A 6165-nucleotide genomic window follows, 5' to 3' on the forward strand; every position below is an offset into this window, starting at 1 on the left:
GAAACACTTGGGGGTTCAAAGTGCTCATCACACATCTAGATAAGTTCTTTGGGGGGTCTAGTTTCCAAAATGGTGTCATTTGTGGGGGTTTCCACTGTTTAGGCACATCAGAAGCTCTCCAATGTGACATGGCTTCCGATCTCAATTCCAGCCAAGTCTGCACTGAAAAAGTCAAACGGCGCTCCTTCCCTTCCAAGCTCTGCCGTGCACCCAAACAGTGGTTTACCCCCAAATATGGAGTATCGTTGTACTCAGGACAAATTTCACAACAATGCTAGGGGTCTAATTTCTCCTGTTATCTTTGGGAAAATAAAAATTTTGGGGTGAAAATATCATTTTTTGTGGAAAAAATATGATTTTTTATTTTCACGGCTCTACGTTATAAACTTCTGTGAAGCACTTGGGGGTTCAAAGTGCTCCCCACACATCTAGATAAGTTCCTTGAGGGGTCTAATTTCCAAAGTGGTGTCACTTGTGAGGGGTTTCTACTGTTTAGGCACATCAGGGGCTCTCCAAACACGACATGGCTTCCAATCTCAATTCCAGCCAATTCTGCATTGATAAAGTCAAACTGCGCGCCTTCCCTTCCAAGCTCTGCCGTGTGCCCAAACAGTGGTTTACCCCCACATATGGGGCATCAGCGTATTCAGGACAAATTGCACAACTTTGGTGGCCTAATTTCTCCTGTTACCCTTGGAAAAATAAAAATTTTGGGGTGCAAAGATCATTTTTGGGGAAAAAATATAATTTTTATTTTCACGGCTCTACATTATAAACTTCTGTGAAGCACTTGGGGGTTCAAAGTGCTCACCACATATCTAGATAAGTTCCTTGGGAGGTCTAGTTTCCAAAATGGTGTCACTTGTGGCGGGGTTTCCACTATTTAGGCATATCAGGGGCTCTCCAAATGCGGCATGGCGTCAGATTTCAATTCCAGCCAATTCTGCATTGAAATAGTCAAACGGCGTTCCTTCCCTTTTGAGCTCTGCCGTGCGCCCAAACAGCTGTTTACCCCCACATATGGGGTATCGGTGTACTCAGGACAAATTTCACAACAATACTAGGGGTCTAATTTCTCCTCTTATCCTTGAGAAAATAAATATTCTTGGGGTGAAAAGATCATTTGTGGAAAAAATATTTTTTATTTTCACGGCTCTACATTATAAACTTCTGTGAAGCATTTGGGGGTTCAAAGTGCTCACCACACATCTAGATAAGTTCCTTGGGAGGTCTTGTTTCCAAAATGGTGTCACATGTGGGGGAGTTTCCACTGTTTAGGCATATCAGGGGCTCTCCAAACGTGACATGGCGTCAGATCTCAATTCCAGCCAATTCTGCATTGAAATAGTCAAAAGGTGTTTCTTCCCTTCTGAGCTCTGCTGTGCGCCCAAACAGTGGTTTACCCCCACATATGGGGTATAGGTGTATTCAGGAGAAATTGCACAAAAAAATTGTGGTGCATGTTTCCATTTTTAAGCTTGTGAAAATAAAAAAAAATTGGTTCTGAAGTAAAATGTTTGAGAAAAAAAATTAAATGTTTAATTTTTCTTTCCACATTGCTTCAGTTCCTGTGAAGCACGTAAAGGGTTAATTAACCTTTTCAATGTGGTTTTGAGCACCTTGAGGGGTGCAGTTTTTAGAATGGTGTCACTTTTGGGTATTTTCTGTCATATTAACCCCCCAAACAAACTTCAAATGTGAGGTGGTCCCTAAAAAAATTGGTTTTGTAAATTTGGTTGGAAAATTGAGAAATCGCTGGTCAACTTTTAACCCTTATAACTTCCTAACAAAAAAATTTTGTTTCAAAAGTGTGCTGGTGTAAAGTAGACATATGTGAAATGTTGTTTATTAACTATTTTATGCAATATTACTCTCTGATTTAAGGGCATAGAAATTAAAAGTTTGAAAATTGCCAAATTTCCATTTTTTTTACAAATAAACGCAAGTCATATCGAATAAATTTTAAAACTATGATATAGTACAATATGTCACAAGAAAACAATCTCAGAATCGCCGAGATCCGTTTAAGCGTTCTAGAGTTATGATCTCATAAAGTGACACTGGTCAAAATTGAAAAAATTGGCCCAGTCACGAAGGCAAAAACAGGCTCTGGTGCAAAAGGGTTAAAGTCTTCCAGCAATAGCAGCCTGTTCAGAAGTTATGAACATTTTGATGGTAAAAATAAATGTATTCATTCCTGTCATGCCACTTTGTATTAATTCCTGAAAAGCACCTGAAGGGTTAATAAACTACCTTAAAGCAATTTTGAATATGTTAAGGGGTGTTGTTTTTAAAATGGTATCACTTTTGGGGTTTTCCAATATCTAGAATCCCCAAAGTCACTATAAAACTTAATAGGTCTCTAAAAAAAATAAATTTTGCAAGTTTCCGTGAGAAAATGAAAAATTATTCCTACATTTTTAAACCTTCTAAAATGCGAACAAAATAAAACAACATTTTACAAATAGTGCTAATGTAAAACAAACAGGAGGAAAATGTTATTTATTAATTTTTTTGCGCTATGACAATCTGGATTAACCCTAGAACGCATGACTATAAAAATCTACACTTTCACATACCTGGGGCCTTTTAGGCCCATGTGCAAATAACATGGAATAACTCAAACAAAAATAATTTTCAAAGTTTATTTGAAAATTGCAAAGTAAGGATGCATTCCCACTAGCGCTGGTGTCTGCCAGGAGGAGATCTGTAATGCTAAGGCTGGCGGAATCCCGGCATTCCAGCAGCCTTAACTGGAGTTACCAAGAGATCTGAGCCATTATGGATCACCTCCTGGCAGACCCCAGCGCCAGTGGGAACACAGCCTAAGATGTGAATATTCAAAACATTACTATGTGCAAAAAAAAGCAAAAGAGTAACTGAACGGGCTTAAAACGCCCAATATACGCATTCGATATAACTCTTTATAATAATGTTTTTGTCTAAAAGTTTTTTATATAAAAGTTGCAGTAAACATGCTGCAGGAATATCTCTTTTCAAAGGTTCCTTTTCTACTTTGCTAATGACCACAACAACTGACAAGACGAGTTCTCTTGTCCTCAAAACGAAGGCTTCTCCGAATATCCTCAAATCTATTGACTGACATTGTAGCTTTGTAATGTGGATCTGAAAAAGGGTTCATAAAGAGTTCTCTGATAGGAACATTGTATGATTTTGTACTCCCTGCCAGAAGAGTAAGGCCAATATAAGCATACAGTTCCTCTTTTGTTATATTTTTCCATGTTTTTTTTCTTCCTGAAGTGATACGTTTTCCTTCTAAGTCAGTACACAAAACTACCTCATCTACAATATCATCTGAAAAAAATTTGCAGAAAATATCTTTTGGACAAGAATTGTGGAATTCCTACAGTTCCTTGAGCAACTCCTACAATATTATGTGATGGGGTTCGTCCAAGAACCTCAGCAGTACTGTTCCAAAAAACATTAGTTTTGGATGTTCTATTTGTACGTTCTGCTGGATCCTTAACTTCTTCATCATCTGAAGAATCACTGGACGATGAAGTAGAGACATTAGCTGGTGGCATGTACTCTTCATCAGACAAAGAAAGTTCACTGTCTTCATCACTATCCAAAATGATTGCTTCAATTTCTTGGTCACTCAAACCTCTGGATGTAGACTGTGCCATTGTAACCTTAGAAGTCAGTAAACTAAAATGAAAAAAAAAAAAAAAGATTACAATCAGGGTTGTACACTCTTTGTTAGTGTGTGTGCTAAGGGTAAAGTGCAGACCCCTCCTCTCACCTTCAGCAGGTCATCACTTTCTTTTAGGTGCAGTAGAAGCTTTTGGATTTTTGGAACTCAGAAAGTTTCTTTTTCAAGAAACAAGAAAACTGACTCCTTCCTCCAAAGTCTCTTCAGCAAGTAGCACACAATGAACAGTGTTCAGGACCTATGATGATGTCAGAGACGCATGACGTTGTGAGGGAGCCTCCTTCCCAAGATCACATGACCATGTAGTCAGGCAGAATTCACACTCTTCATAGCAACTGCAGAGTCATAAAGACTGAGTCAAAGTCATCCCCAGCAACAGTGAAGACAAAAAGACTTAGGATCACATGTAAACCTAGTACGGGCCTAAAAGGCCCCAGGTATGTGAATATGGGGTATTCACAAAAAAGAGTTGCTATACCGAAATGCCTGTAACATAAAAATAAATGAACAACTGGAAATGACAAACAACTATATAACTGAGGAATACTTAGAGTTTCAAAATTCTAACTAAAGTAATCTTGCAGAAAATAGAAAACAATTAACAGGGTGGGCCTGCGAGGCCCCAGGTAGGGATAATCATTCCAAGTTTGAAAGTTGCAATTTTTTTATGATATTTTTATAAATAAATGCAGAAAATAGTGACATAAATTTACCATTATCATACAGTACAAAGTGTCACGAAAAAACAATCAGAATCAGTGGGAGCTTTTGAAGCGTTCCAGTGTTATTATCACATAAATTGACACTGGTCGGATTTAAAAATTTTGCCCAGTCACTAAGTGGCTATACACCATTAATGCAATGGAGATAAATTAGCAGATTTTTGAACCTCTTGATTAGTGTGGTGGATGTTCTGGTTCACTGAGTTCAATTGAACTTAATATTAACCCAAGCCCCATAAAAGTCAATGGAGACCTGAACTTTGGTGCTGTAAAATGGTTGCAAAATGGGGGTAAGAGTAGGTCAATTGCCCTAAAAACTAATTTGGATAGGGAAATGAGTTAAAGGGGTTTTCCCACCAAAGTTAATTTTAAAGTTGATTTTAATTAATATATCTTGGAATAATACTACTACTAATAATAATAATAATAATAATAATAATAATAATAATAATAATGCAGCACAGGTATGCAAAATTTGGGTCTATGAATTTGTTTTTAAAATCCAATAACTGATTCTTATGTTTTCTTATGCCCTGATTAAAAAACACTTTTATTTTTAACCATCTCATATGGATCATGCACAAAACGCACATGAAATTAAGTACAAGCAAGATGAACAAGAAAATTCTTTAATGTAGCCAAAAATGTACACAATATTATATATGTTTTTATTGCGCATTCATTCTGCAACTTTATTGGAAATTAATTCTTGCACCTTTTCCTTTTCTCTTCAAAGCTTCTCTTGTTACCTTTTCTCTTATAGAAGGCCTGCTAATCGTCTCTGTGAAGCATACAGCGGTAGTCCCCCATCATGTTCACGTTCCATCTACCTTGGTATTATTGGTAATTCTCCTTGATATCCTGATGAACTTTTTATCCTTGCTCTTTACTTGCAGCACCAAGGTTTTCAGGAAAGTAGCCCAAATGGAAATGTAAAAAATGTAATTTCAAATTCATCAGATAACCCAAGGCTTTGAAACATTTCAGCATGTTCTCCACAATGGACTTACATTTTGGATATTTGTTGTTACCTAGACATTTCTTCATAACTTTTTAAAGAATCCCAAGCCTTTTTCTCAACAGCTTTCATTTTTGATTCAAACACGTCGGTCTTCATGAGTTTCCAAATATCCAGAACCACAATCATGTCATCCTTCAGTTTTGCTTCAGACAGTCCTTGAAACTTGGTAAACCAGGTATTTAAAAGTCTCTTCTTATTTTGGTAGAGCTTTCACAAACTGCTTCATCAGTCCAAGCTTAGTGTGACAGGAAACTTTAGTGGGATCAACTAAAGTTTCTTCAACTACGTTCTTGAGTCCAGGGTGCAAAGGTGTTCTCGTTGGCAAACTTTTTTGGCTTCAGTGATGAGTCCTATCCTGACTATCCCATTAACACAAAAAGCATAGGTACTTCGTATATCCTCCTTACTGACCAAGGAACAACCAGAACTTTCAGACCACCACATATTGACCATCCTTGATCCTCATTTTTAAGTTTCTTGAAAATAAAGTCTAAAATCTCATAGCTTTCCCTTAAGTGCTGTAGGGATTTGCTCTGGTAGGCAGTGGCAGGGCCGCAGTAATGAGGCAACACACAGGCTTAGAGTCCAAACTTCAGTGGTTTAATGACAGCTTAAACAGTAAGTAGCAGAAAGTAAGGAAAAAAAAACACAAACATACTCCAACTTGGAGAACCACTAGTCTTAGACTCACCCTTGCACTGGACAGGCTTAACTAAGCGGCTGCCTGGTCAGTGGCATCCACCAGGTGC

The sequence above is a fragment of the Dendrobates tinctorius genome, unplaced genomic scaffold (genome assembly GCF_039654945.1).
Source record: "Dendrobates tinctorius isolate UK_male_01 unplaced genomic scaffold, ASM3965494v1 ptg000040l, whole genome shotgun sequence".
Taxonomy (NCBI): domain Eukaryota; kingdom Metazoa; phylum Chordata; class Amphibia; order Anura; family Dendrobatidae; genus Dendrobates; species Dendrobates tinctorius.